Source organism: Prionailurus viverrinus, chromosome F2 (genome assembly GCF_022837055.1).
Source record: "Prionailurus viverrinus isolate Anna chromosome F2, UM_Priviv_1.0, whole genome shotgun sequence".
NCBI lineage: Eukaryota > Metazoa > Chordata > Mammalia > Carnivora > Felidae > Prionailurus > Prionailurus viverrinus.
Genome location: NC_062578.1, coordinates 34,938,776 through 34,959,178, shown reverse-complemented (window position 1 = coordinate 34,959,178; position 20,403 = coordinate 34,938,776). Strand labels below are relative to the sequence as shown.

The following is a 20,403-nucleotide window of genomic DNA, read 5'->3' as shown; positions in this document are numbered from 1 at the left end:
TAAATAAATAAATAAATAAATGTTGATTCTGCAATTGTTGTATCAGAAAATGAAGGTGGAAGATAGAACCATTCATATAATCAGTATTGTTATTGAGAGTTTGTCAAGTTCTATAATTTCCTGAGATGTGTATAAAGCTACAATTATGATTATGATTATAGTTTTGTCTATTTCTCCCTTTTGTCAGTTTTTTCTTCCAGTATTTTCAAGTTATATAATTAGGTTCATTTATACTTATAATTGTATCTTCCTGCAATATTGATCCTTTTATATGTATGAACTGTCTTTTTTTCCTAGTAATACTACTTGTTTTTAATTCCAAAATTTTCCTTTGGTTCTTTTTCATACTTCATCTGGTGAGAATCCCCACCTGTTAGTTCATTATTGTTTGGTTTTTCTTTTCGTTCTTGAACATATTAATATTAACTGCTTGAAAGTCCTTGTCTATTACTTCTAACATCTGGATCATCTTAGATTTTGTATTGACTGCTATTTTATCGAGTAACTTTTTCCTGCTACTTTTTGCCTAGTAATATTTTATTGTATGCTTGGCAGTGTGTTTTATGCATTATAGATATTCTGAATTTACTTTTCTTTGAAAGGTGCTGAGGTTTTGCTTTAGTAGGCAGTTAGATTGAAACTGAAAAATCTATCTTCTGCAGTAGGCAGGAGCTGAAGTATGTGCCATTTCTTTCTTCCAGATGCTGATTTTACCAGAAGAACGGGAACCTTCTCTACATGTGTAGCTCAGTGGGAAGACAAAAGATTTTGGTAGAGTTTCACAATAGGTTTTAGTTATTGCATAGATTAAGGAAAGGCTTACTCCCCTCTGTAAGTTTTCCTCTTAAATTTTCCAACTACTCTGCCAACTCTGAACTCTGACTTCTGAAAACGTTAAGTCGTGAAGACTTCATCTTCTACTATCCCCATCCCCCACTGAGACTTTCCATCATGACACAAAAAAAATTGCAAATTCAAAAATCTCATCTGATAGCATTTTCTTTTTTCAAAGATCACATTCCCTATAGTTTCTGCCTTTTGGGGTTGCTCTCCAGTTTCTTCAAATAGTTGTTTTCTTTTAAAATATCTTAAAATAGTTTGTCTAGATATTATTATTATTATCTACAGGTTGCTTAGTATGACAAAGATGCTCTAGTTTCACAAATCAGAAACCAACTCTACAGAAACTTAATTTTACTTGCATCATCAATAGTCCCACCTTGTTAGATCTAAAGGTCAATTCTCAGTCTTCAACTTACCCAAACTTTCAGTGGAATTTGACACTCCCTCCCTCCTGGGATCACTTTCCTCACTTGCCTTCTAGGCAAACACACTCCCCTGTTTCCCTCTTACTTAACTAGTCTCTTCTTCTTAAGTTAATTTTCTAATTCTTCATCTTCTTCCAGAACTCTTAACATTAAAATATTCCATGAATCCAATTTGCGACTTCCATGTTGCTCTACAAGCATTTCTTTAGTGATGTCACCCATCAAGTGACTTTAAAAATGACCAAATTTATAGTTTTTCTCCCTAAATTCCAGAAAGATATCTTTAACTGTTTATCATCTCCACTTGAAAATCGATTAGATATCTCAAATAGGATTATGTCAAAATTTAAACTCTTAATATTACATTACCCAAACATGTTTAAGCTGCATTTTTCAATATGTCATTAATAGTTATTTCAAACTTCCAGTTGCTTAGATAAAGATGCTGGGGTCTTCCTTGAATGTTCTATTTTCTCATACATTCAAACTGTTAGGAAATATTAAATGCTCAATGTCCCTCAAAAAATATCCAAGATAATGTCCACAACTTGCCCTTGAAGCTGGTCAAATCCACCCTGGTTATTATTGCTTATCTTGGCATTGCAACTGCCCCTAATTGATTTTTCAACTTCTACCACTGCCATTCCACTATTTTTTCTCAAATCAGTAGCTAAGCTAACAGAGGGGCACCTGGGTGGCTCAGTTGGTTGAGTGGCCTACTCTAGATTTCAGCTCAGGTCATGATCTTGTGGTTGATGAGATGGTGCCCAGTTGTGGGGCTCTATGCTGACAGTGCAGAGCCTGCTTGGGATTCTCTCTTTCCCTCTTCCTTTGCCCCTCCCTTGCTCTCTATCTCTCAAAATAAATAAATAAACATTAAAATAAGTAAACAAATAAAATAAAATATAAAACAGATAATGTTACTTCTCTGCCAAAAAAATTATTCAATGACCCTTACAATGACCTAAAGAATCCTGTATGGTCTGACCACTCTCTGGCCTCTATTTCCTATCTACTCAGTACGTGGCTGCCATTCTGGATTTGTTTTTCTAAAATTACAGACTATTATTACCTTTGCCCCATATTTTAAATCTTGTTTCCCCCCAATAGCATTGATTTTCTTGCTTCGAATGTAATCAATTATATTTAGGTTGTCTTCCCCCACTAGAATGTAAGCATGAGGGTAATAATTTTTGGTATTGTTGTTTGTTTGAACCGAGAAGAGTGCCTAACATGAGTTGTTGAATTAATAAGTAAATAAATGAACCAAACCCTAAGTAAATTCTCTTTGCTCTCTGGATAGAGTCCAAACTCCTAAAATGCCATAATCTAAATAATATTGCCTTTATCTATTTCCAAAGAGCTTCATGTCTCTAGGCCTTTTTCCCCACGTGGATATTATTTAGTATAGTCATGTTTTGAGTTTTGTCTTTTAAGAAGTATGTTGCTTTTTCAGAACTACCTTACCCTCAGCCTGGATTAGTTTTATATTATTTCCAGGATGTCTATTACTCCTTGTAGAATTTGTTTATTCAAATTAAACTTAAAACTTAACTCACAGCAAGACCACCTCTTTTTGTGTACTATTTTATTTCAAATATTTGGTCAAATATGTTTGTCAAAAATTATAATTAATATTTGTTAGAAATAAAATCTGGAAAGTATTATTATTGTTAATTAAAAGTTTTTAGATGGGAGTAAACTAAGGCTTGATTAAGGCTATACAAACAATACTTAGAAAAACCAGTACTTGAACTCAAATCTAACACCATTTTCTTTCCACATAAAATAGTCCTGGGTCATATAATTTTCCTATACGAATGCTTAAATAACAATTTTTCATAGCATATTACACATTTTTTCCAATATGTTATTGATCATACCTAGGAATTTTTCTTTGACAAAATGACAGGGTTTTTTTTTTTCTATAGCATATGCAAAGAGTGGCATATAATGTTATAAACATACATGTTTATGTATCATTAATCTTCAAACCTCTTAAAATACTTTACAAGGGTTGCATGTCACAACTCAGAATTATGACAACTCCAGTGTAATTTGATGGATCATGAAGTTAATTTACCTGTTAGGATGTCAAAAGTGCAAATCTCCTTAGTTGCTGATCACTGCAGGAAATCCTAAAAAGCTAGCACCTGAGGCAACAAGGAGGGAAGTCTGAAGCAAAGCACAATCAAATGCTAGTTAATCTAATCAAATTTGTGGTGACATGTATTGCACTAAAACTCTTCAGAGGAAAGCAGGAAGAAGAAAAGCTCAACATGATGTAAACTAATGAATAACAAGTTAAAATCATAGTTAAACTGTTATTCTTCCCTACAAGACATACATCAAAGAAGAAAACTGCTTTCTGCCCCACCGTGAAGACTATAATTATTTCTAATGGTTTATGAAGACAGGGCTTATGCTTGTCAAGTAGAGAAATATAAATGTTTTTCTTGGTAGACATTGAAGTGTTGTATATGAAAACACAACAGTCTTGGGAGTTAGTCACTCTTGGATATGAACCACAGCTTTACCCATGGGTAGGTATGTGATCTCATGTGTTGCACAAACCATGAGCCTCAGTTTCTTCCTTGGCAAATTACAGAATTTTTTTTTACTCCTCAGACTTAATTTTTAGTCCAACTAAAAAATCAAAAATTAGTTTTAAACAATGTAAGTACAAAATTTAAAAGAAAAGAAATTTAAAAGAAATAAGGAACATGTGATATCTAAACCAGAGTTGAAATGGAAAAGCAAAATGAATTTCACAGATACAGGGTTCATTGCATAAGGAAATACTCAGAAAATCCAACACTTGCCTTTACCCCAAAAAGTTCAACACATCCTATAAACTTTTTTTCTCTCATCAAAAGATAACTATTGATGCTCAGGGAATGTCCAAGAAAGGAAAATGTCAAATGTGGAAAAAGCCATGTGATTGGGGCGCCTGGGTGGCGCAGTCGGTAAAGCGTCCGACTTCAGCCAGGTCACGATCTCGCGGTCCGTGAGTTCGAGCCCCGCGTCGGGCTCTGGGCTGATGGCTCGGAGCCTGGAGCCTGTTTCCGATTCTGTGTCTCCCTCTCTCTCTGCCCCTCCCCCGTTCATGCTCTGTCTCTCTCTGTCCCAAAAATAAATTTAAAAAAAAAAAAAAAAAGCCATGTGATTAAGGGAGCTACTGCTTCCTGGTATACCTTGAGCTTCCTTTACTTCTTTTGTTGTTGTTGTTGTTGTTGTTGTTGTTGTTGTTGTTGTTGTTTCAATATATGAAATTTATTGTCAAGTTGGTTTCCATACAACACCCAGTGCTCATCCCAAAAGGTGCCCTCCTCAATACCCATCACCCACCCTCCCTTCCCTCCCACCCCCCATCAACCCTCAGTTTGTTCTCAGTTTTTAAGAGTCTCTTATACTTTGGCTCTCTCCCACTCTAACCTCTTTTTTTTTTCCTTCCCCTCCCCCATGGGTTTCTGTTAAGTTTCTCAGGATCCACCTAAGAGTGAAAACATATGGTATCTGTCTTTCTCTGTATGGCTTATTTCACTTAGCATGACACTCTCCAGTTCCATCCATGTTGTTACAAAGGGCCATATTTCATTCTTTCTCATTGCCATGTAGTATTTCATTGTGTATATAAACCACAATTTCTTTATCCATTCATCAGTTGATAGACATTTAGGCTCTTTCCACAATTTGGCTATTGTTGAGAGTGCTGCTATAAACATTGGGGTACAAGTGCCCCTATGCATCAGCACTCCTGGATCCCTTGGGTAAATTCCTAGCAGTGCTATTGCTGGGTCATAGGGTAGGTCTATTTTTAATTTTCTGAGGAACCTCCACACTGTTTTCCAGAGTGGCTGCACCAATTTGCATTCCCACCAACAGTGCAAGAGGGTTCCCGTTTCTCCACATCCTCTCCAGCATCTATAGTCTCCTGATTTGTTCATTTTAGCCACTCTGACTGGCATGAGGTGATATCTGAGTGTGGTTTTGATTTGTATTTCCCTGATAATCCTTTACTTCTTATATTAATTTCCACTTAATCCAGCGTTCCAGACCCTACTTTTTGGCATTTAAATTTGCCTTCTCTCAAACTTCCTTTTAATCTGTTATAATTACTATGCATAATTTTGTAAACTAAATGTTATGAGAAGGAAAAAAAAATCAGAATCAGAAGAAACAAAGCTTCCTCATCCTGGTCAGTTCTATGAACTTTTCTACCACCCTGACTCCACTTTCTGGCTTGTGATCAGGAACTCAGAATCTAATGTAGGGTACTGAGTGGAAGATGCATTGTTTTTCCTATCCTCTTCTCATCTGAGGGGTAGGAAACTTGTGGAAGAAAGTGCTCTGGCACAAATTTGTAGTTTTGGTGAGTTCTCTCTCAGATTTCTCATAGTCAATCATGCTTTTCAGCATTAAAAATAGATCTTTAATTTAAATTTTTTTCTGATGCACCTGCTATGGACTGAGTTGTGTCCTCTCAAAATTCATATGTTAAAGCCCTAACTCCAAATGTAAATGTATTTAGAGTTAGTCATTAAGATTGTATGAGGTCATAGGGTGGGGCCCTAGTCTGATATGATTAGTGTCCTTACAAGAAGAAACACCCAAGCTCTTGCTCTCATGCTCTGTCTCTCTCTGCCATGTGAGGATACAGAAAGAAAGTGGCCATCTGCAAATCAGGAAGATAGCTCTCACTAGAAACTCAATTGGCCAGGAACTTGATCTTGGAATTCCCAACCTCCAGAACTGTCAGAAAACAAATTTTCTGTTTTTATAGGTCTATATAAAAGTCTATATAGTAATTATTATGGTAGCCTGAATGACTAATACAGCCCTTGTTTGATTTCCCACAAAATACATCCCTTAGTGTGATATTTAAAAATATATGAAAGGACTGACTGCTTCAGAGTATGAGTGATTTTAGGAACAAGAAAAAGACCAATTGCTTAACAACTGTTACTTAACATCCTCTGAGGTTACACATTCAATATTACAAAGAAGCAATGGATGTTTCAAAGACAAAAACAAATACATATTCATTCATTCACTCAGAAGGTAATAACTTAGTGCTTGCCATAGACCTAGTTACAAGGAAAATAAGATTGTTGCCTTGCCAACAGGCAATTTAGTAGAGGACATAGACACATAATCTAGTAATTATGATGCAAAATCACAAGTTAAAAATAAAAGCTATTTATTGATTGTTATAAAAGCAGAGAGATATCTAACTTAGTTACAGTGAAGGAAAATAAGAAAAAAGACAATATTCAAATAGGAAGCTATCCAAAAAAGCATAAGCTTATCTCCTAATCAATTCAATATGTTCAATATAGGCTGTCAAGTGTATTATCTTAGGGAAGCACTAGGTTTTCCAGGAATTCAAATCCAAACTAAACAATCCCTTACCCCCAAAAGAGACTAAAAGTTAATTCTAATGTGTACCTTCCAGGTTATTTTGCTCTACATTTTGTACTTTGTAAAACAAAACACAGTGGGAAACATGATTAACCTTCATTTAATCTGAAGCTTTCACAGTTTAGGTGAAGAGGGTATGCAATGTTTTAGGAGGTTATAGGCATTTGCTCACAATGCATAAATTATCTTTGCGGATTTAACAGAACTGCCCTGGGCAAAGATCCCTGATATTTTTACTTCTGTATTAAGGTCTTGGGGTCCTGCAGCCTCTATGCACACAAGGTTTACAAGAGCAAATGCTTAATAGGAATAGCAATGGGACCAGGTTATCCGACATCCCAGAGGGCTAGAAGTAATTTGAAAAATTTTTAAATTAGCAACCTCAGGGGGCCCCTGGGTGGCTTAGTCGGTTAAGTGGCAGACTTCGGCTCGGTCATGATCCTATGGTTTGTGGGTTCAAGCCCCGTGTTGGGTTTTGTGCTGATAGCTCAGGGCCTGGAGCCTGCTTTGAATTCTGTGTGTGTCTCTCTCTGTGCCCCTCCCCGCTTGTGCTCTCTCTCTCAAAAATAAATAAATAAATAAACTTTAAAAAATAAAATTAGCAACCTCATTATGCAATGAATAAATGTGTAAATATGGCATTCCTTCCTTTTTTTAAAATTATTTTTTTTTAATTTTTTTTTTCAACGTTTATTTATTTTGGGGACAGAGAGAGACAGAGCATGAACGGGGGAGGGGCAGAGAGAGAGGGAGACACAGAATCGGAAACAGGCTCCAGGCTCTGAGCCATCAGCCCAGAGCCTGACACGGGGCTCGAACTCCCGGACCGCGAGATCGTGACCTGGCTGAAGTCGGACGCTTAACCGACTGCGCCACCCAGGCGCCCCATAAAATTATTTTTAACCAGTACAAGAAAGTCAACCTGACTAGTAAAATAAATAAATAAATAAATAAATAAATAAATAAATAAATAAATAAATAAATATTTATTTATTTATTTATTTAAAAAGCACTAGAGAAGAAAGAAACATCAAGAAAACAACAGGAAAAACAAATATTTGCTCCAAGACCTAAGAAAAGATTTACTTAAAAGTTTACTTAATATTTCCAAAACTTGGGCCCTTCCCTTCTGTAGCATCTGTAGCTCTTCTAACTGTAGCAGCTGCCTTGTGAGAAATAGAGAAAAGGAGCTAAAAGATGAGTCCCAAAGCCACTTTACTCTCTGAAGCCTGAACCTTTAGTGTCTTTGTTTATCTAAATTCCTCTTACAATTACCAATGCACCTAAATGATCCACAAAACATCCTTTTCCCTTGTAATTAAGGGAGGAGGGAGTGGTAGAGGTGGTTTGTCACTCTCAGAAAAGCAGAAAGTTATGGCAGACGGCAGGCCAAGTGTGTTCTGAAGTAGATCTTGCCATGAATTCAAGAGTCATTGCAGGCCTAGTCTGTGCCGATATACCTAGAGGAAATATCAATTTTAAACAAATGATTAGGATGGGGCATTATGGAAGCATTTAAAACTGAATTAATCTAGTTCTTGGAATTAGTACAGACTTCCCTGATAAAGTGACATTCAAAGTTAAGGAAATAGAAATCATTTCCTATTATAAGTATGGGAGAAGAATATTTGGGCTGAGGGGAGAGACAGTGAGAGGTCTCTGGGACATTGAAAAATAATAACAATTACTGGAACTGAATAAGGTCAGAATACAATAAATCGAGAGTACTTAAGGTACAGACAAGTAGGAGAAAATGACATAAGATGAAGTTGGAAATGTAGTTAAAAAGTTTAGAGTCAATGCCCATGTATTACAGTCCTCATGCTAAACCACTCAAATCTATGTCTTTGGAAGCCACATAAACTTAATAAACTGGTACGTGAAGAAAAGATGAAGAAGGATAAAGGAGTGACTATAGAGAGACTAGATGAGCACTCACTACGATCCTTCAGGAAAGAAGTAAATCTCCAAATGGAAGTGTGGCAGGAAATGGGCTGAAAAGAGGTGGATGTATTAAATACGCTGTTTAAATGAAGTTGATGTTCCACATGGCCTAGTATTACATTAAACATTAATAAAAGCTTTGGAAATCATGGAGATCTTTACTACACTCTATAAAGGAATAGCTTGAGAGCTTTGCAAACTACTGCTCACAGAAATTTCCTTTAAAAATGCCATGTGGACATATTCTCTTTCTGTGATGGTTAATTTTATGTGCCCCCTTTGCTAGGCTTTGGTACCCAGTTGTTTGGTCAAACAGTGGTCTCAATGTTGCTGTGAACATATGCTTTAGATGTGATTAACATTTAAATTAGTACACTTCGAATAAACAGAGTACCCTGCAGAATACAACTAGGCCTCATTCAATCAGTTGACAGCCTTAGGAAAAAGATTGAGGTACTCCATGCTAGAAGGAATTCTGCCTCCAGACTTCCTTGGGACTGTAACTGCAATATCAAGTCTCTGGTTCTCTGGTCTTCCCCTCAGACTTTGGCCTTGCCAGCCCTATAATCACATGAGCCAATTTCTTAAAATAAATCCCTGTCTCTATATACCCATCTTATTTGTTCTTTTTCTCCATAGAACCAGGACTAATACACTCTCTTTAAAGTTTCCTATTCAAGGAAATTAGCTTTTCCTCTCAACATGCTGCTCTTTTCCAGCCAGAGAGCTTTTCCATTCAGTCCATTCTGCCAACTCCCCAACCACTGCCCAACACCATGCAACTTTCTTTCTCCCAGAGACCATCAGGCTTTCATTCCCTGCTGCCATTTGCTGTTAACAGGTGACCAGAAAATTAGCCACACCAGCTATCCCCAACAACAAAGCAAGAAGCCTCATTTAATGCATTTCCTACAAGAATTCACCTTTTTACCAAATTCTATACAACAAAAGAATTGCCAAGCATTCACATAAAAAACAAAGTAAAATAAAGATATATTTACCTTAGAAATCAGAAGATGAAAAGATCATATTTATTCATATATTAATAACACTTAGTCCCTGTCATAGATATTTAGGAGGTAACAGCAAGAAAATGTGTTAATAAACTCAAAGTGGCAGATGAATGAGGGAGGGAGGAGGAATAGACATTACTCCCAGGCTTCTGTCTTATGTAATTACATTAATGAAAAAACAAAACAAAACAAAACAAAACAAAACAAAACACCTTTCATCTTACTGAGAGAGGAAATACTGGGGGAGGAACAAGTTTGAAATTATGAGGTTGTGGAGAGACAGTAAGTTAGCTTTCGAGAATATTGAATATGAGTGGCCATGAGACATCCAATTTCAGAATTGATAGATCTGGAGGTCAGAAGAGAGGTAACATCTGGGGATACAAATCTATGAAAGGATGATTTATAGACTCTTACCTAAGTCATTGATGGACTAGGAAAAATTAATAGAGTAGGAAAAGATCAAAAAGCTCTGAAAATTACCAAAATTTAGCAGTCAGGTATAAGAAATGGAGAGAGCACAAGAGATAAAAATGAACTGCAAAGTAGGTAGGAGGGAGGAAATTTTTATATAATATATACGAGCCAGTTGAGATTTGCAGTTATAAATTAATCTCAGATACTCTAGACTGAAAATATGGGACAAGCAAGAACTTTCCTATTATGGCAAATAAAGCCAAATTATTCTTCAAGGACGGAAGCCTGACTGAAATGAGAAGGAATCAGTAGATCTAAATCTCTAGCCTATTTCTCTTGTTATGTCTTTTCTCCTGAATATTTTAATTTCTCTTGTGTCTTAGTTTTGCCTTTTAGAAATTTAAATTAATATATCTACCTGTAATTGTTACATGTAAGAATTAAGTCAATATAACATATAATAACAATATTGTATATTGAAAAGTGGTAATCGTTCCAAAAAGTATATGTATATCCAGTCATCACATGTACACCTTAAATATATATAATTATATTTGTCAACTATTCCTCAATAAAGGTGTAAAAATAAAAAATGAAAATAATTAACATTTAAGATAAGCAACTTAAGAATTCAGTTGTAGATAATTCATACCAATTGTATCCAGCTATAAATGTGTTACTTGAAAAAAAAAAACCTCAGTTGTTAATTTAGTAGAATATTGGAAACTGATACATTGTGATGAATTAATGTATTTCCCATAACTTACTCATCTTTGGCAGATATTGGTGAGCACTACACTGTCATCAGTCCTAGAAGGTCATTAACTTCCATAAAAGGCAGTAATTCAAAATAAATTAGCATTCTTGAGGACATATTAGAGAATGACAAAAAGGAAATAATCTTACATGAAGCTATCTTTATACAATATGCTCTGTTTTGTACACTCTCAAATCATCGCTTGTATATCTCTTGTGAATTATTTATCCCCCTTACTCACAAACTATACACTAATGAAACGGTGATTAAAGGAGAAACATTAAATTCTTTGAAAGGGTATTATAGAGCCACATGATTAAATGAAAATGTTATAAAGGTGTATTCATTTTACATTTGTATTTATAAAAGAATAAAATAAAATAGGGAAATGTACAAATAAAATGAAAATAAAAAGAAATATGTCCAACCTGGCTTTCCTATTCATATCTGTAAATTACGACTGTCTGAATATCCATCTGAGGAACTGGCTGACTATATTATAAAATATCTACATGTTACTAATGAAAGACAGTCTGCATTAACAAGTAACATTTTCAATAGTGTCAAAGTCTAATACAATAAAATTTTTAAATAGAAGGAAAGAAGAAAAATTCTTTGGGGAAATGCAAGAGTAAATTATAATTCCAAACCCAATTTTTTCACCTCTCACTTACCCCTCAAATCTTGGCAACATGAATGCACCCCTATGACTCTATAAAACTGATCTTTATAAAAGTGGTTTTCAATTAACAATTCAATAGCTACTTTCAGTCTTCATTTTTCCAACTTTTCATAAAGTATCTGACACTTTTTATTCTCCTGAAATATATTTCTTAACCCCCAATAAATCCAGACATACTTTCTTTTTTTTTTTTCAATATATGAAGTTTATTGTCAAATTGGTTTCCATACAACACCCAGTGCTCATCCCAAGAGGTGCCCTCCTCAATACCCATCACCCACCCTCCCTTCCCTCCCACCCCCATCAACCCTCAGTTTGTTCTCAGTTTTTAAGAGTCTCTTATGCTTTGGCTCTCTCCCACTCTAACCTCTTTTTTTTTTTCCTTCCCCTCCCCCATGGGTTTCTGTTAAGTTTCTCAGGATCCATGTAAGAGTGAAACCATATGGTATCTGTCTTTCTCTGTATGGCTTATTTCACTTAGCATCACACTCTCCAGTTCCATCCATGTTGCTACAAAGGGCCATATTTCATTCTTTCTCATTGCCATGTAGTACTCCATTGTGTATATAAACCACAATTTCTTTATCCATTCATCAGTTAATGGACATTTAGGCTCTTTCCATAATTTGGCTATTGTTGAGAGTGCTGCTATAAACATTGGGGTACAAGTGCCCCTATGCATCAGTACTCCTGTATCCCTTGGGTAAATTCCTAGCAGTGCTATTGCTGGTCATAGGGTAGGTCTATTTTTAATTTTTTGAGGAACCTCCACACTGTTTTCCAGAGTGGCTGCACCAATTTGCATTCCCACCAACAGTGCAAGAGGGTTCCCATTTCTCCACATCCTCTCCAGCATCTATAGTCCAGACATACTTTCATTTAGTCACCATGCCGTACCAAATCAATTTCTAGAATGCTAATTATTCAACCTCTTGTTTCCATTTCCCACCTTCAGACTGAAATTAATATATTTTGTTTGAAATATGCAATAACTTATTTGCTTTTTTTCCATGCCCCTATCTTCCCACCCTTACACTCATATATTTAAGTCCATCCTATACAGCTAATAATACTACTTTGACCATGTGACTCTCAAGATCATACTTTTAATAATTACCACTGGATACAGAATCAAGTCTGTTAAGTTAACCTATTACTACTCTCAGCACTATTAGATTTATTTCCACCATATTCAATCTGTTTTTTAACTGTAATTCCATCTACTTCACTTCACAGATTCATCTTTCCCACTAAACAAGACTTTCTGAGAATTCTAGGATCCTTCTTACCTTCAAGTTTTGTTGTTTCTTTTTTCCATCTCTACTAGGCGTTCTTAAAACCTACCTCAACTATTTTCTTCTCTATGGTGATTTCCCTAAATCTCCCTCTTTGAGGTCATCTCTTCTCCTGTATTATCAAATCACTATGTACTATTCATATAACCCATATCGAGACAGAGCAGGGACTGGACTCAGGTCCTCCCACCCTCAATCACAAAATCGAGCATTCCGTGGCCAGGGCTATTGAAGGAAGAGCTGAGCCACATGGCTCCTGAGTAAGATATCTCACAAGAATGCAAAAGTAGGATATTGATGAGAACCTGACCAAACCAGTCCACACCAAGATGGACCCCAGTGCTGACCTTTCACAAACTTTCTCCCTCATTGTAATACTAAACATCATGCTCAAGGGTGGAGATTTGATATGCCATTTAGACATGGAATACATGAAGAAGCCTGAGGTCCAGAAAAGAAAGAAAGAAAGAAAGAAAGAAAGAAAGAAAGAAAGAAAGAAAGAAAGAAAGAAAGAAAAAAGAAATCCCCCTTCTACATACTTAGACTTCACCCTTTTCCTGCCTAACTCTTTAAAGTTGTCCCCAGTCTCTCCTCAGAAATCCAGCTTGAGGACTCTTACCTTTGTGCTATCTCCTTATGCTGGAGCATAAGTCCCAATAAAGCCTTGCCTGGAAGTCCCATTGGCATTTTGTCAATTTCTACTGTTTAGAGAGCCCAAGGGCCCAGTTCAGTATCAATATCATATTTGACAGTATGTAATTACTTATGTTCATGCCATATTTCTTCTCTAAGATTATCAGTTTTGTTAAAGTAGAGATTCTCTTTTGGTTATACTTCTGTGCACCAAAATAACAAGAACAATATTATGTTTAATTATCTCCTTGTTATATTTAAACATTTCAATTTACTTTCAAGAAGACTTGGCTTTTGGACCCATTTCTTTAAAAAATACCCTTTTAGGGGTGCCTAGGTGGCTCAGTTGGTTCAGCATCTGACTTTGGCTCAGGACATGGTCTCGCAGTTTGTGAGTTCGAGCTGCACATTGGGCTCTGTGCTGACAGCTCAGAGCCTGGAGCCTGCTTCGAATTCTGTGTCTCCCTCTCTCTCTGCTGCCCCCCACTCTGTCTCTCTCTCAAGAATAACAAACACTTCTTAAAAATTAAAAAAAAAGTTGATTCCTTTAAAAAAAATACCCTTTTAACTTTATAAAGAGATATAAGGTTAATGAGAGCTTTCCATAACAAAATGCTAATAAAATCAATGTCAACATTTACTCCTCCTTAATAATTTTAATCACAATACTATTACTACTATTAACATATAAAATATTTCCTTCAGGTATTAATTAAAATTATCTCAATTAAATATTATTTGAAAAGTTAAATTATTTAGCATAGTGTTTTGTTTTTGTTTTTGTTTTTTTTAAATTTTTTTTCAACGTTTATTTATTTTTGGGACAGAGAGAGACAGAGCATGAACGGGAGAGGGGCAGAGAGAGAGGGAGACACAGAATCGGAAACAGGCTCCAGGCTCTGAGCCATCAGCCCAGAGCCTGACGCGGGGCCCGAACTCACGGACCGCGAGATCGTGACCTGGCTGAAGTCGGACGCTTAACCGACTGCACCACCCAGGCGCCCCTAGCATAGTTTTTTAAAACAAGAACTACTGAAAAGAGTTGTATATGGCAGGGTACAGGAAATGTAATCAATTCATCAATAATTTATCAAATGATTTCTAAAAGTACCAAATGCTCTTTTAATATTATCCTGACAGCTATGCCACGTGAATATACAAAACATCCTATATACATCCTATACAAAACGTCCTCCATAAGGCACAATCTAAGACTACTTAGTTTTGCTATTAAAAGAGCATTTTATTGGGCATTTCATGCCAAAAGGGGCCAATTGAGTTACAACAATCTATCATTAGTAGTGCATTAACCTCTCACATTACTTAATATTCATAAGTGTTAGTAGGTGGCAATGTCAAAGGTGAAACATTTGAAAAATGTCTTTGAAACAGGGAGAAAAAAACTAATATGCTTTTCAATCTGAAAGTTACATTCATAAGCAGGCATGCATACAACCTGGCCTTTGGAAAGGAGGATAGAACTTTCACAATCAATTTATTACTTCAAAAAAACTATTGCATAGTGACAAATGACTATGTGCACATAATGTGATCACAAAATTTTTCTTTTTCAGAATAAACATGGGGGTAATGAAAAGAGCTGCAGAATCAAAGCCAAAGAAATTGTGTTCTCCCCCAGGCTTTACCACCAGCCATCCACATGACCTTTGTCAGTCATTTAGTATTTTTGGTCTTTGTTACCTCATCTGCAAACTAAGAAAGGTAAACTTGGGGTGCCTGGATGGCTCAGTCAGTTGAACATCTGACTTCAGTTCAGGTCATGATCTTGCCTTCTGTGAGTTCAAGCCTCGCTGTCAGGCTCTCTGCTGACAGCTCAGAGCCTGGAGCCTGCTTCAGATTCTGTGTCTCCCTCTCTCTCTGCCCCTCCCACACTCATGCTCTGTCTTTCTCTCTGCCAAAAATAAATAAACATTAAAAATTAAAAAAAAAAGAGAGAGAGAGAAAGGTAAACTCAATGATCTCTCAGGTAGTTCCAAGCTCTGAAATCCTAAAACGCTCAGGAATATATTTCAATAGAAGTTCCAAGACTTTTCTCTTATAATTTCCTTCAACAACATGCCTACTGCTGTTTTGTCATATAATGCTCTAGTTTGCTCTATTTTTGAATGTAGATCATGAATTTTTTCCATGCACTTTAAGTCTCCAAAGTGTCTAGTTTGGTACTTTATACCCACTGGGTACTCAAAAAATATGTAGAATGGATACTAAGAAGTGTTTCACTAACATCCATTTTTCTGCTTCCTAGGTGTTCCTGATATTCATTTGCATTTTATTTTATTCTAAGGTAGTTGAATTCATTGCCACTTCCAGGAAAGAATCCTGTGATTTAGGTCTATCCAAGAAGAATATCATATCCCCTTGCAGACAGTGATTGGTTCCTAAGTAGGCATGTGATCAAACCTGATTTAAATAGAGTGGATTTTGAGTTTTTGCTTTGAATGCTAGGTCCTTTTCCATCCATTGACAGTATTATGTCTAAATGTAAGGTATGGAATAGCTCAGCTAGACAAAGGATTAAGCTGACATCCAAAAGAAGGCCAAGGGAAGGAATTAAAGAGAAATGTCACTGAACCTCTCTTTCAACCTGTGCATAAAGTTCTTACTGCCTTTGCGTTTTTAGTTTTATAAGAAAGTGCATTTACTTTTCAGTTTAAGGGAGCTTAAATTTGATTTTCTTTTACATGCAACTGAAGCATTCAAATGCAGGTATTTAATGAACTTGCAAAGGATCTGATTAGCACCTCAGGGATCTCTTAAAAACCAAATATTGACTATAATAAATATATTATTAGAATATTTTATTTTTTATGGTTTAACATCAATTCTATAATTTGTATTTTCCATAAATGTAATGCTATAAAGTTATTTCACTTTTCATTAAACCATCATTTTGAAAATAAACAATGTTTTAGCCTTTAAAAGCAGGTTTATAATATTTATATTAGTGAAGGCACAATATTTCAAAACAGTAACATCTGAAAATCTGAACATAATAATCACTGTTTCAGAAATATCTCGATATACTTGTTACAATATCCTACTTCCTGCCCATATACCTTCCTTTTCTACTTTTAAAAATCCTATTTGCATTCTGCTTAACAAATAGAAAGCTAGAAAGAATGTCTCTCCCGTGCTCTAACAACCAGAAAAAGCCAAATAATCAACAAAAGTATAACTCTTTTTTTAAAAAATAAATCAGAGAGCTGAGGTTCCAAGGCAAAAAACTCAGCAGAAATCTAAGGAAAGTCAGTTGCCTCCAAGGAGAAAAGGGCATGAGCTGAGGCAGAACATGGGAGGAAGAGGCACTGGACACTACTTGGTAGGAATCCAGCTAAAAATCATCTTATAATTTCTCTTAAAAATGTAAGTGTGGGCTATAATGTGATTATAAAACCCTTTGGAGCCTCAGACTCAATGAGAGTTCACATCCATTCACAGACCTCATCACTGACCTCATCAGCAGCACAGAAAGAAGAAAGGAGAGGAAAGGTATTGAAGGAAAAACATGAAGCTCTGCCTGGGTCTCTCTGCCCTATCTCTACTATGAAACAAAAGCTTAAGGCATTTGGGGGAAGGCAGCAAACCCCATCACCCTCAGGATACTAGTGGGGAACCACTGCAGTTGGGACTAAGGTAAGGGAGCAAATAAAACCCCCATCCGTGGGTATGGGGAGGAAAATGCCCTGTGTTCAGACAACTAGATACTCTACCACTGGGGTAAAACCACAATCACTTAGAAAGTCCAAGAGGTCCTGAGACCTAGGGACAGAGTACATGAGACTGAGATTGAATCCCCACAGCAGAAAATGACCCTGTAACTTCCAACTCCAGGCTAACAAGCATAAGGGAACAGTCTCCTGCTGAAGAAAAGTGCAAGAACATGGAAAAATAACCTTCCCGAGACACAGACTCACAGGAAAAGCTGAGGGAATAATAGGAATATTGAAGAAAACTTGCATCCTAGCCCTCACTCTAAGCACAAGATAAGCGTAGAGGAATTTACAGTCCATGATAGACTTGAGGGTAACCACACCAAAAAACAAAGAAAAAGAAAAAGAAAAACAAATTCACCACAACCCACCATGCCAAAAGCTGAAGAAGTGAACCTTATTTCCAGACATAAATACTATTCACTCTCTTACCTTACTACATATTTGCAAAGTACAAATTTTGAGAAATACAAAGAAGCTAGTAAAAAAATAGACTGGTAAGAAGACAAAGCAATAAAATGAACCCAAACCTATATAAGATCCATATGATTAAAATAATGATGACAGAAATAAACAGCATAGTACAAATGAGAATACCTTTGATGGGGTCATCACAGACTCAAAATAGCTGAGAAAAAAAAATAATGAACTTGATGTTGGCAATTGAAATTACTCAAACTAAAACCCAGAGTTTTAAAAAAAGATGTAAAAAATTTAGAACACAGCAGCCAGGAGGTGTGGAATAATGCTAAACCATCAAACATATCTGTAATTAGAATTCCAAAAGGGGAAGGGAAAGAGAATGGGGCATAAGAAGTACTTGAAGAGGTTCTTCAAAATCACAAAAAGACACCAAAATACAAATTTAAGAAGCTCAGAAAACACTAGGCAGGATAAGTTTTGTCTTGTTTTTTTTTAAGATACCTAACACACTGTGGTCAAACTGAAGACAAAAAATTGAAAGTCTTGAAATTGGTCAGAGAAAAATGGCACATTCCATATAAGAATTATAGTAATCTTATACGAAATTATGAAAACCAGAAGACAATAGGATGACATATAAAGTATAAAATTTTTAAAAACCTTGTTAACTCAAGATTCTATATCAGTGAGAACATCTCTCAAAACAAATAAGAAACAAAGGTAAAGTAAACATGTTTGGGGCAAACAAAGCCTGAGATAATTCATTGTCAGCAGGTCGGTGCTACAAGATATGTTAACTAAATTTCTTCCTGTGGAAGAATTATAATACCAGATGGGAATTAGGGTCTACATAAAGAAATTACAAGCTCTGAAAGTGGCAAAAATAACAATAAATATTAAAAACTTTTTATTAATTACCTTAAAAGACACTTTGTTACCTAAAACAAAAACAGAATCAATGTATCGTGGGTTTTACAACACATAAAATACAATATATGAAGAGTAGCATAAAGAATTATAGAAAAGTGGAAATATGCTTTAACACTACATGTGAAGTGGTATAAATATTTGAAGGTAAATTATGATAAATTAAAGTTGTGTATTGTTAATTCTAGGTAAATGCTAAAAATATTTTTAAAGAATCATAATTAATAAGCAAGTAGGGGAGATGTAAAATGGAATAAAATAAACCTCAATCCAAAAGAAAATACAAAATGTGAAAAAAAGAAAACAAATGGAACAACAAAACAGCAAATTAGAAAACTGGAAGATTTAAATCCAACCACAGTAATATTACATGAAACTTATGTGGTCCAAACACCGGAATTAAAATACAGAGATTGTGAGATTGGATTAAACACACACACGCATACACACACACACACACACACACACACACACACACACACACGATTCTGGTACATGCAAGGCACAACAAACCAACTTTAAACATAAAGATATAAAAAATCTTAAAATGATAGGGAAAATATACCATTTAAACATTACTCAAAAGCAAGCAACAGAGGCTATTTCCAAAGAAAGTAGGCAACAAAAGAAAAAAAATTATCAGGATTAAAAGGGACATTACATAATTATAAAGAGATCAAGAAAAAATTAATATGCCAAATGTGTATTCTTTTAATAGCAAAGTTTTAATATGCATGAAGCAAAAGTAAGAGGAATAAACAAATCCATAATTATTGTTAGAAATTTCAACAATCCTCTATGAGTAATCTAAGAAAGGCATAGATAAAAAAATTGGACCTGAACATTATCAGTTTACATTCATAGAATAATCTACCCAATAACAGAAAAATGCACAATGCTTGCTCACTAAGATAAACTCTATTATGAATAATAAAACAAGCTTATTTTTTAACTTAAAATATACAAGGGAGTGAGATTAGAAACAACAGAAAGATATTTGGAAATTAAGCAATATACTTCTAAATAACCCAAGGGTAAAGAAGAATCAATAAGAAAAATTAGAAAATATTTTTAATTAGATGAAAATGATAATATAACGTATCAAAAATTATAAGACTGCCACTAAAGCAGGGATTGGAGAAAACTTTAGAACACTAAAAGCTTATTTTACAAAACAATATATTTTGAATCAATGATTTAAACCTCCATCTTAAGAAACAAATAACAAAGAGCAAAATAATCACAAACCAAAAACAGATAAAAGCAAAAAAATTAGAAAATATAAAAATATAGAAAATAAATGAAAGCAAAGAATGGTTGTTTGAAAGATAAAGAAAACTGACAAACTTTTAGCCATAGTGACAAAGAAAAAAGAAAGAAGACACAAATTACTGATATCAAGAACGGGAAAAGAAACATTAGTCAGTATAGATCCTACATATTTTACAAGAATATTAACTAAGTTAATATTATGGAAAACATTATGGCAAAAAAATGAGTACTTCATTAAAATGGATAAATTCATTGAAATATTCAAACTACTCCAGGTGACAGAAGTAGAAATGGATAACCTGGATAACCCTAATAATCTATTAAGAAAATCTGGGGGTGCCTGAGTGGCTCCATCAGTTAAGCATCTGACTCTTGATCTTGGCTCAGGTCATGATCTTACGGTTCATGAGTTCAAGTAGTGCATTGGGCTGTACACTGACAACTCGATTTTGCTTGGAATTCTCTCTCTCTCTCTCACTCCCTCCTCCCCCACTTGTGCTCACTCTCTCTTAAAAGAAAGAAGAAAGAAAGGAAGGAAGAAGAAAATATATTTCAAAATCATCCCACAAAGAAGAGTTCTGAGAAAGTTCATTGCCCTGACAAATTTTCCAAAATATTTA

At 35.3% G+C, this 20,403-nt stretch overlaps 1 protein-coding gene across 6 annotated transcripts in view; it reads right to left on the bottom strand.

Annotated features, from left to right (window-relative positions):
* Positions 1-20,403, bottom strand: part of CNBD1 (cyclic nucleotide binding domain containing 1) — a 511,584-nt gene that overhangs the window by 326,628 nt on the left and 164,553 nt on the right. The gene's annotated exons all lie outside the window — the stretch shown is intronic.